Here is an 11928-nt window from a genome sequence, read left to right on the forward strand (position 1 = left end):
CCTCGGCGTCTTAGCCCCGAACTCAAACGCGCCATTGAGCTCATACATTCTGATGACCCGTTGTCGTCAGAGGATAAGGACCTGATCAGGGCTCATCGTGACAAACTTCAAGAACACGTCACTGCGGAGGCCCGTCTGGTCTTGGACTTCCTGGACAGCAACGGTCGCCGGCGACCTCTAGCCGACAGAAGTCATCCGCTTCCTCCGCGAGTCGCCCGTGAAGACGCGGCGGCAGGAACGTCACGCCCGGCTTTGGACCGGAGCCACCCTCTCCCCCGTCAAGTCGAAGCGGAGGCTTCGATGAAGAAAATAGAAGAAGAGTACACCCGTCTCATGATAGAGCTAGGCCGGACTGAGAGAGAGCGCAAGAAAAAGAATAATTAGTTATTGTATTTTTTGTTCTAAGGGCGACTTGTATCTTGTCGGCCGTGTAATCCACCGTCCGTACCGAATGAATACATCGGCCGATTTGGACGATTATACGTTTAAACCGTTTTACATTGGTTGTGTGCAATTGTATTACGGTCGATCCCTTATGCTCCGACCCATATACTTGGGGTAGTGTCTTTTTAAGTACCTTCCGTTCAGAGCCCTAGTAAATTCTTCTCCCTCTATTGTTTCCAAAATGTAAGCATTCCCTGGAGCACATCTGCCGATTTTATACGGCCCTTCCCATGTAGGAGACCATTTTCCGAATTTAGGATCTTTCGGCCCAATCGGCAATACTAACTTCCATACCAAGTCCCCAGGGGAGAATTGTTTGACTTTGACCTTCTTATCGTACCACCTGGCTACTTTCTTTTTCTTTTCTTCAATGCTTATCAATGCTCTCAACCGCTGGCCAGCCAAGTCATCGAGTTCCCTCTTCATGAGCGACGAGTAGTCGTCGGCCGTTAATTGGTCCTGGAGCGAAATGCGCCTTGATCCCGCCCTTGCTTCCCATGGTAGTACTGCATCGTGACCGTACACCAACTGATAAGGGGATAACTTGGTGGCTCCATGACAAGCCATCCTGTACGCCCATAAGGCCTCAGTCAAACATAGATGCCACTTCTTTGGCTGCTCTTCGATTTTCCTTTTGATTAACTTAATTATCCCTTTGTTGGAGGATTCGGCCTGACCATTGGCTTGGGCGTAATACGGAGAAGAATTCAACAATTTGATCCCCATATCGGTTGTAAATTCCTCGAATTCCCCCGATGTGAACATTGTTCCTTGATCGGTCGTTAAAGTCTGGGGAATGCTGAATCGGTAGACGATATGATCCCTTACGAAGTCGGCCATGATAGCCGATGTCACGGCTCTTAACGGAATTGCTTCCACCCATTTGGTAAAGTAATCGGTAGCTACCAGAATAAATTTGTGCCCTTTGCTTGATGGTGGGTAAATTTGATCGATAAGGTCTATTCCCCATCCCCTGAACGGCCACGGCTTGATAATGGGATTCATGGCCGATGCAGGTGCACGTTGGACATTCCCGAACTTCTAACAATCCTAGCATCCCTTATAATATTTGAAACAGTCTTCGAGGATCGTTGGCCAGTAGTACCCATTATTCCTGATCATCCACTTCATCTTATGGGCCGATTGGTGTGCTCCACATACCCCTTCATGGATTTCTCCCATTAGAGTCTTGGCCTCCTCTGTTCCCAGGCATTTGAGTAGGACACCGTCGATCGTTCGGTAGAACAGGTCGTCTTCGAGCAGTACGTACTTAGTAGCATGAAAACGTACTCGTCGTTCCACCTTCTTAGACGGATCTTTCAGGTAGTCGGCAATTTCTTTCCGCCAGTCATCGGCCGCGAGTTCTAGAGCCATAGCGCCTAGAATTGGCCGATATCCAGATGCGTGCTGGGCGAGCTTGTTGGCACCTTCGCTGTGGTCCCTTGGGATGTGCTCGATTACTGCCGATTTAAATTCTTTTAAGAGTTGTAGACAATCTTCATAATAAAGTCTCAATACATCGTCCTTGCACTCAGACCTTCCGGTTAATTGATCCACAATAAGCATGGAATCCCCGAAGACTTCAACAGAATCGGCCTTGACTTCTCTTAATAATTGTAGGCCCTTCAAAACAGCTCGATACTCCGCTTGATTGTTAGTAGCGGTGGCTTCTATTGGCAGAGAAAAATCATAGCTTGCCCCCCGAGGCGATATGAGAACGATGCCGATTCCTGATCCGACCCCACATGACAACCCATCAAAATATAAAGTCCAAGGTGCCGGCTCTACAAGGATAATCTCCGGTCCGCAGTGTTGGGCGACGAAATCGGCCATGACCTGACCCTTGACGGCTTTTGCCGATTCATACCGCAGGTCGAACTCTGACAAAGCTAAGATCCATTTGCTGATTCGTCCTTTCAAGATCGGCAGCGATAGCATGTATTTTACTATGTCGTCTTTGCATACGACCACGCATTCTGCCGACAGTAAATAGTGCCTGAGTTTGGTGCATGAGAAGTAAAGACACAGGCACAACCGCTCCACCGGAGGATATCTTGTTTCAGCATCCAGAAGTCTTCTACTGACATAATAAACTACCCGTTCCTTGCCTTCGAATTCCTGGACTAGAGCCGACCCAATAGCTTTTTCATCGGCTGATAAGTATAACTTAAACAGCTTACCAGTTTGAGGAGGAACCAATACCGGTGGTGAGACCAAGTATTGCTTGATATCTTCCAGTGTTTTGCGCTGCTCCTCCCCCCATATAAATTCCTGGTCAGGCTTCAACTTCAACAGTGGTGTGAACGCCTGAATCCGCCCAGATAGATTAGATATGAATCTTCTGATGAAATTCACCTTGCCGATTAAAGATTGCATTTCGGTTTTGTTCTGCGGGGCCACGACTTTGTTGATGGCCGCTATGGTCTTCCGATTGATTTCTATCCCTCGTTCGTGCACCATGAATCCTAAGAACTGTCCGGTGGATACGCCGAAAGCACATTTATTGGGATTCATCTTAAGCCCGTGTTTCTTAGTGCACTCTAGCACTCTTCGCAGATCAGCCAGATGCTCTTCGTGTCCTTTGGACTTGACTACGACGTCGTCGATGTAGATCTCTACCAGAATGCCGATGAGTTTGTGAAATATGTAGTTCATGGCTCTCTGATACGTAGCACCAGCGTTCTTCAAGCAAAAAGTCATCACCACCCACTCGAATAAACCGAGGTGGCCTGGGCATCTGAAGGCCGTTTTGGGTATGTCTTCTTCGGCCATTAGTATTTGATTGTATCCAGCGTTTCCGTCCATAAAGCTAATAACCTTGTGTCCCGCAGCAGCGTCGATTAGCACATCGGCCGTTGGCATGGGGTACCCATCCATCGGTGTGGCCTGATTAAGATTCCTGAAATCGACGCAAACGCGCAGCTTGCCGTTCTTCTTGTACACTGGTACATTGGAGATCCACTCGGCATAACGGCATTGCCGAATAAATTTTGCTTCGATTAGCCGAGTTATTTCAGCTTTTATATCTGGTAGAATCTTAGGATTGCAGCGTCGTGCAGGCTGTTGGTACGGCCGATACCCTGGTTTTATGGGTAGCCGATGTTCAACAATAGATCGATCTAAACCGGGCATCTCATGATACTCCCAAGCAAAACAATCCTTAAATTCTCTTAACAAATTTGTCAATTTACATTTGTATTCTGGGTCTAAATTTGCACTAATATAAGTCGGCCTTGGTTTGGTACCATCGCCTAAGTCTATCATCTCTAATGAATCGGCCGACGTGAACCCGTGCCCTAGCTTCCCATCTTCTCGGGCGAACTGATCCATCTATTCTGAGTCTTCGGAGCCGACTGCTCGGATCGGCTGCAGGCCAAAATCGGTGACCTTCAGGAAATCGGTCTCCCATACTCTGCCAGATATGCACCTGACGGTTTCGCAGCTCCACTGCTGCGTGTCGGCTGCCGCGATGCTGTATGCGGAATCGGCATTGACTACCTCGATGTTGTCGCCGACCCATTGTACAAGACATTGATGCATTGTTGATGGAATGCAGCAATTTGCGTGTATCCAGTCCCGGCCGAGTAGCATGTTGTAGGACCCCTTGCCATTAATAATAAAGAAAGTGGTGGGAAGGGTCTTACTGCCGATGGTGAGGTCAACACAGAGAGCGCCGCGAGCGTTTGACACGTTGCCTTCGAAGTCCTTGAGCATCATATCCGTCTTGGTCAAGTCGTCGTCGCTTTTTCCAAGCTTCCGAAGCACGGCGTATGGCATGATGTTGACCGCAGCTCCTCCGTCTACCATCAATCTAGTGAGGGGGCGGCCGTCGACATGCCCTTTAAGGAACAGTGCTTTCAGGTGTTGTCGTTTGTCATCTTCGGGCTTCTCGAACGTGGCCATCATTGGTTCCAAAGCCAACTGTGCCGTCTGTTCTTCTATCGCCGATATATCCTGTTAATCGGCGGGAGTCATGAATTCCATCGGCAGTATGAAAACCATGCCGATATCGGCTGCCGATTCATCACCCGCCGATTCGTCGTCCCCTTTATCGTTTCTTTTGGGCGCCACACCCGAGGCCTTCCTTCCTTCTTGTCCGTCGTGCTCTGTTGTTCCTCTTCCTGCTGTTCCCATTGGCGGAGACGTTGGATTCTTCGTTTTTGAGACTTGGTCAATCCATCGGGACACCACCTGGGGTTTATTGGTTTGCCCCCTGACTTGGCGCGTTCCCACTCCGGTTCGTGTCCTAACGGGTTTTCGTCTGTCACCCGAGCATCGGCCATCTCTTCGAGCCGACTGTGAACGTTGGCCTTGTTTTCTGACCGGTCATGTCGATCAGTCCTGCCCCCCTGCCTGTCATGGCGTCTATCTTCCGACCGATCATATCGGTCACTTCTGCCCCCCAGCCGATCACGCACGGGAGGGCGCTGGTCATCTTGGTTGCGCCAATTCCTGCTGATCAGTTCTGGCCTTCCATCTCTGGAGCGAGACCTGTTGAACGGCCGATTGACACGATATGGGCCGTTGCATTCTGGGCAATTATCGACCGAAGGTAGCCTGAGGTTGTTTTCCCAACAGTGGATGAAGAACGGGCACCTCCAGTGATCTTCGTGCCGTCGCATCGCTTCTTCCCGGGATCTTGAGCGTTCATGCTGACGTTGGTATTTCTGTAGCAGGAACTGGGAAGTAATGCGTGGCTCTTCCGATTCGCCATCGTCGTCCTCCATCCGCCGCTTCCCCTTGACATCTTCAAGCGTAGCTTGATTTCTGGGGTCGACGGCGCCACTCTGTTTAGCCGATTCGGACGTCAGCACCTTTGTTTGGAGTGAATTCTTCCCCGTATCAACCATGTTGGTGGGGAAGGGGTGCTGGTCGATCTTCATCGGCTTGGCCGATTTTGTCGGCACTTCAAATTTAAGTCTGCCCTGCTCAATGGCCGACTGTATCTGCTGCCTGAAGATTTTGCACTCGTTAGTATCATGGGATGTGGCGTTGTGCCACTTGCAGTATTTCATCTTTTTTAGTTGTTCGGCAGAAGGTATTGTATGATATGGCGAGAGTTTAATCTGTCCTTCCTGGAGGAGAAGGTCGAAGATTTTGTCGGCCTTCGTCGTGTCAAAACCGAACACTTCTGGCTCCTTTTTGCCGAATGGGCATGATATCGGCTTCTTTCCCTTGATCCACTCCGCAAGTCCGACTTCAACGTCTTCCTCGTCCTCCAATTCTTCCAGGAACGCCACTTTCTTCTGGAAATTCCTCCGTGGATCGAAAGAATGTACCTCCTGTCCAGACAATCGGTGGACGATCTGGCTTAAACTCTCGAACTCTTGTGAGGCGTATTTTTCTTTGATGTGGGGCAGGAGGCCTTGAAAGGCTATATCGGCCAGCTGCGCGTCGTTTAGAGCTAAAGAATAGCACTTGTTCCTGATTTCCTGAAACCTCTGTACATATGAGGATATCGGCTCGTCGCTTCTCTGCCTAAGGCTGGTCAAATCGGACAGCTTCATCTCATGCACCACGGCATAGAAGTATTTGTGAAACTGTCTTTCCAAATCGGCCCACGTGATAATCGAGTTTGGCGGCAATGTCGTGAACCACTGGAAGGCCGATTCTGACAGAGATGATGAGAACAGCCGTACTCGTAGAGCATCTTGCGTAGCGGCCTCTCCGCATTGGATGATGAATCTATTTACGTGCTCCACGGTTGAAGTATCATCCATCCCCGAGAACTTGGTGAAGTCAGGAACTTTATACCGATGGGGAAACGGCAGTAGGTCGTACATAGACGGGTATGGTGTCCTATAAGTGTAAGTTTGTACCTTCGGCTTTAAGCCGAATTGTTCCTGAATCACCTCCGCAATACGTGCCGACCAATCTGGCTGTTGCTGGTGAACCGTTGGCTGAGGTATTGGCACGTGCTGGTATACCGGAGGTGGAATAGCCTGATGCTGAGTGAAAGCAGGTGGCATCTGAGTGAAAGTCGGCTGTGAATTGAAAATCGGCTGTTTGAATGAGCCACTTGCTTCATCATACAATATGAGCTCTGCTATTTTATTCATCTCTGGTGCGACAGGCTGGTATGGCGGCACGGTCGGCCGAGTGGCCGCCTGGAAAGATGCCTGGAATGGTGGGTTTCCTTGACTGGCCGATTGATTCTGACCGGCCGTGACTGATGGTGCCCCCCAAGGCGATGGGCTAACCGGAGGGAACGGCGCAGAGGACAGTTGGATGGAGTTATACCCCATAGGAACTGATGATGACGAAGCACCTGAACCCCCGACAGAAAATTGGATCGGCTGAGAAACCGAATTCACATAACTCTGGTGTGGTGGAATCGGCTGAGTATATGCCGGTCCCCTGTATCCTTGAGGTATCCCACCAGTGAAGGAGTTGACAACAGCGTTGTGCACCGTATTTGCAAGCACCGGGGATTGATCAATGAAGGCGTGATAAACGGACTGTTGAACCATATCGGCCATTTTGGCCGAGTCCTCAGAGATTGTGATCTAGCGGGGAGCAGGAAACGGAGACTTTTTGATAGTCTCCCCGCTTCTGGAGCGACTGAAAGACTGCAGGCAAGCTTTCCGGAACTGCGCCATATGCTTATCCAGTTCTTCCTTCTGGTCGTCCTTTAGATCTGCTTCCGTTACTTCGATGACGTTATCTTCGGAGACTTCAGCAGCTTTCGACACGGCGGCGGTTGTATTGGTCCCACCAGGCGTGCCAAAAGTGTGTTGGCGCTAGAAATCGATCAACCGAATTCCCAGCGTCTGACACACGACCCGGGAGAATCTGCTTAGCTCCTGTTCAGGTGATCGCCCTGGTACGGTTCGCGCGGCGTGCTAGCCAATCTGACTTGTCAATTGGCAAGGAAGAATACGTGTCAGATCCAAGAGTCGCGATCGGCTAAATTTCCGATCTCGAGAGAGCTTATCAGCGAATCGGCCGATTTGCCGTAATAAAGAAATCGGCTATAGGGCAGCCGATCACTGTAGCCTTGTATTCAGAAAACTACTGGAGTGATCGGCGCAATACTATAGTGACAACACTAGGAATAGATCTAATCGGCAATATATAAAATAGATGAATTTAATAGCAGAATATAAGGAAAGCCGAAACCACCGATTCCTAGCTGGATAACTGGTGATAAAACTAGAAAGACAGGTAAAACCTACGATTCTAGTAAATATCGATAACTAGTGAATAAATCTAAACGAAACAACAGCGATACGCCCGAAGTTAAAGCCTAGAATTTACTCGGTAAACGGAACTTACAAGATCGGCCGGAGGTCAAGTTGATGCAGCCCTGCCAACCCGTACGAACTCGTGAAAAGGGAAAGTATTTGCCGAAGTCGCCTGCTTGAAAGTAAGTACGAGGAAAAAGTAGTTGGTTGTATTGATTTGTTCATGATTACAGATTTACAAAGGTAGCTATTTATAGCCCCGTACGGATAACTCCTTAACTGACTAGAATTCTATCCCTAATTCAAATAGAAAACGAATATTTACAAGCACGACTCGTGCTAGGTTGGTTATTATATGCTTCGTGGGCTGATCTCCCCTTCGTCCTTCTATTCCTTTTCAAGCCCATACAGGCCCAATTATCCCAACCTCCTAATCGGCCGATTCCTTATCGGCAAAAAGGCAACCGATTGGGAACCCAGCGCGTTCGATCCGAAGCGAGGCAGAAGTCATCGGCCGATCTTGTACTGTAGCACCATTCGGCCGATTCCCAACTGTACTTTGCCAATTCCCTCTCTTCTTGGCGCCGATTTTACTAGTGACGAAATCTAGCGTCAACACATATATCTTTAAGGAACCAGTGAACTGATTCCTTATCTTCTCTAGGTACTCTGCGACGGAGTCACACTCTGTGATCGAGCCCAAAATTGCAGGCCCAATCGTATTCTTTACCAAAGCCATACATTTCTCGTTGGCAGTGGTCCATTGTTTGTTTTCAAGGGTATATGCCAACTCTAGTGGAGCATAATCCCTTTCCTTTTGCTGTCATGCAGCATCATCATCACCTTCAGCCCTTACTGGCTTCTCTGGAGCTTTTGACCATGATGTAGTCACCACCCAGTCAACTTCTCCACAGACGAAGGAGAAATCAATCTTCTTCCTCCACTCTACATGGTTGTCTCCTCTCAGAGTAGGTATCTCTTTGAGACAAGCCATCAAGTTGAATCCTCCTGAAATTTGCAATTCAAGGTGAGATCATAACAACAATTGCATGATTTATTTCCAACGTTGGTCAAAAAATAAAACATACAACTGTTTATGCAATTTAAATCTATATCACCGTTGGGCAAAAATAGAAATAAAAGCATGGAAACTTTTTAAATCAAGATACAGTTATTAACAACGTTGGTCAGAAAATAACAGCATCATAATCTAAATTAACTTTATTATGCTTGCAAAAAAAATTTAATTGTCTCGTTGGTTCAAATTAAATTTAAATAGAGCAACAAATTAAACCTTTGCAGCGGAAACTGTGAAATAATTCTATTTTTAGAAGCAAAAAATATTGTATAAACTTTATTAATCTCTAATACAAATTATCCCGTTGGTTCAAATTTGAATGGAGATCAAAACTATGCAAAAATCACCATAAAGATGCCTCTGAAAATAGAAAATAAAAATGTCAAGCGTTACTGTGCAAAACTTTCTATTCAGCCCAGCAGCGAAAATAGCCCACAGCCCATTCCCGCGCTCGGCCCGCTCGCGCAACGCGGCCGGCCCACCCGTGAGCTCGGCCTGCTGGCCTTTGGCCCAGCAGCCACGGTCCGCGTCTGGCGGCCCCGCAGACCGGCTTTTGGGCCGCAACCTGGGCCCAGGCCTTGTTTTCGGCCTGACGCCGTCACCCGCCTGGGCCAAATCTGGCCCGCACGATCGCAGTCGTCTGTCTTGATCGGACGGTCGAGCGTCGAGATCGGCGTAACAAAACCGTCGGAACGGCTGGCTCCCCCCAACCCTAGATTCATTTCTGTCCTCTCCCCCGCGAGCTCTTACCGTGACGGCGGCGGCGGGGCTGTCTCTCCCGCGCCTGGCGATGGCCGGCGGCGGCGGTTGAGGGATGGCCCCACCGGCGCACGGCCGAGCAGCCCACTTCTCTTTCTTGCTTTCTTGCCTCCCCCTTTCTCCCTCCGAGCCTCCCAAAAATTCGAGATCCAGAGGACCATGGCGACCACGGAGGAGGGTCGGCGCCACCGCGGATCCCCTCGCCGGCGCGCGCATCCACCGGAGGTTGGGCGCGCCGCCGTCGAGCGGTCCTGTGGTGGTACTTTTGCGTCCCCGAGCCCCGAGCGGATGCTCCGGCGGCTCGGGTGGATCTTTTCCCTAGCGAGCGCGTGGCTTGGCCGGCCTTTGCCGCTCGCCGTCGGTGGACGTGCGGCGGTGAGGACAGCGGCAGGTAAGCCGCTCCGCGTCCCTCTTTACTTTAGATCTAGGGTTAGGGTTAGGGTTTTACTTTTCTTTTCTGTTTCTTTTTCGATCTACTTCTTTTTCCCGATCTAGAAAAGCTTCTAGTGAGGTGTCTGATACCATTGTTAGGTGCATGCCTAGGATCTCTAGATGCATATCTAGTCAGGATCATAATAAACATGAAGTTCTTGGGTTTCTGGTGTCAACCGAGAGTGATAGAGAGAGAGAGAGGTGGGTTACCTTCACCCCTAAGGGAGGAAGCAGCAGAGCTGCTGGCCATCACTGGTTCTGTTGTTGAAGATCTGCGCAAGGCAGCGATGCGCAGTGCAGTTGCGTTGCCGGCGCAGCAGCGGTGGTGCTTCCCGTCGCTACTGCGCAAGACCTAGATTGGTAGGTGTGTCGATGGGGCGGCTGGCAGCAGCGAACCTCGTGAGCCGAGCCGTGGCCCCCACCCTGTTTATATAGCGCAGCGCGACAGGGGCCCACCACCCAATGCTAGGGTGGGCGTCCCCGATCAGGGCGCGGATCAGGGTCCCGATGGGCCTTTGGGCCCATTGGGGAGGAGATCAATCTAACACAAATAACCCCCTCAAGAATTAAATGGCCCCTTAATTTCACAAACCTGGATCAAAACATACCTTTTAACACATTCTTAAAACCGGTGGCTGGTTCAACCGGTTTTGCCGACTACATTGACAGATTGGCGGCCTACGTGGCGAAGAATACCTTGCCTCCCATCCCATCCCGTGCGTCGCTAGGTTACCAGCAGCGGCGCCCCCCTCTATCGATGATGGTTTATGTGCCCGTGGTAGATCAATTAGGAAATGGATCACAGAGCAGATGAGTTGATGGACGAGAAGGAAGATGAGATGATGCAGCTAATATGCCTTCGCATCGCACAGCAAGTTGAACAGTGAACACTACACCTATCAAGGAAAAGAAACGAGCTCCTGCAAACTAAAAGAAAATTACTTCCGGTTTCATATTGCAGTAGAGATGCCCCCAGGGTCAATATTTCTGACCGCAACAATAATTTTTTGGATCAATGTATTAGCGCTCCAAGCTGCAAAATTAAAGGAATTCAATATCAATTATCAAGTGGAGCTCGTGCGTCGCAACAAGCAACGGCCGCGCAGGGCCAGCTAACGCAAGGAGGCGCGGGCCCTGTGCTCCGTGTAGCAGGCGACGATGGCGCAGGCCAAGGTGCCCGCCGGCGCACGGGATGTCAGGGCTGCTGGGAGCATGACGGTGGCGCAGGCCAAGGTGCCCGCCGTAGCACGGGATGCTGGGCCTGCTGGGAGCAAGACACAGTGCTGGCGGCGATAGGGCACTGAGTCTTGGAGCATGAACCCCTCGCGGCCGGCGGCGGCGAAATCAGACACGAGATATATCACAGATGGATGGGATTGACACTTTAGCAATGGAGGGGTGTTCAATAATTGGTACGTAGGTCATTGATATGTCAATCCAGTCAGAAAACCGGTTTGAAAACCAGCTATCCGGTTTCAACTGTGTTAAAAGGTGTGTTTTGATTCAGTTTAGCAAACTCAGGGGGTTAAGTAGACCATTTTAATATATTAGGGGTTTATTTGAACTTATGCTATACTTTGAGGGTAGTAAATGAGACTTTTTCCTTATTTAAGGAAATTTTGCTTTTATATATCTTCCGTTTTAGCCAATCTTTAATTTTGAATATTGATTTCTTGAATCAATCTCTGTATGAACATTGACATTTTACTAATAGCCTATATTGTAATTAATTGAACTGAACCTTTTTTACATTAATTGGGATTTAATATGTAATTAGATGGAATGGGATAGTTTAATGTGAAGCTTTGTGTAACTATATGAAAATTCGTGCATAAGTGAATCTATGGACAGGGCTGGTCTGGTCAAGCCCATTGACAACACACATTTATCGCTTTACAGCATCCAAAAGATTAAGCTTTGTTTCCTAATAGAACGGAAATGCCCTGTGGTTATTAGTGATTGTATCTTTGTGTTGGTCGATTATTTATATCCATTTTACGGGTCCGCAAATCTTTTGTTTTGTTCATTGTA

Source organism: Setaria viridis, chromosome 5 (genome assembly GCF_005286985.2).
Source record: "Setaria viridis chromosome 5, Setaria_viridis_v4.0, whole genome shotgun sequence".
NCBI lineage: Eukaryota > Viridiplantae > Streptophyta > Magnoliopsida > Poales > Poaceae > Setaria > Setaria viridis.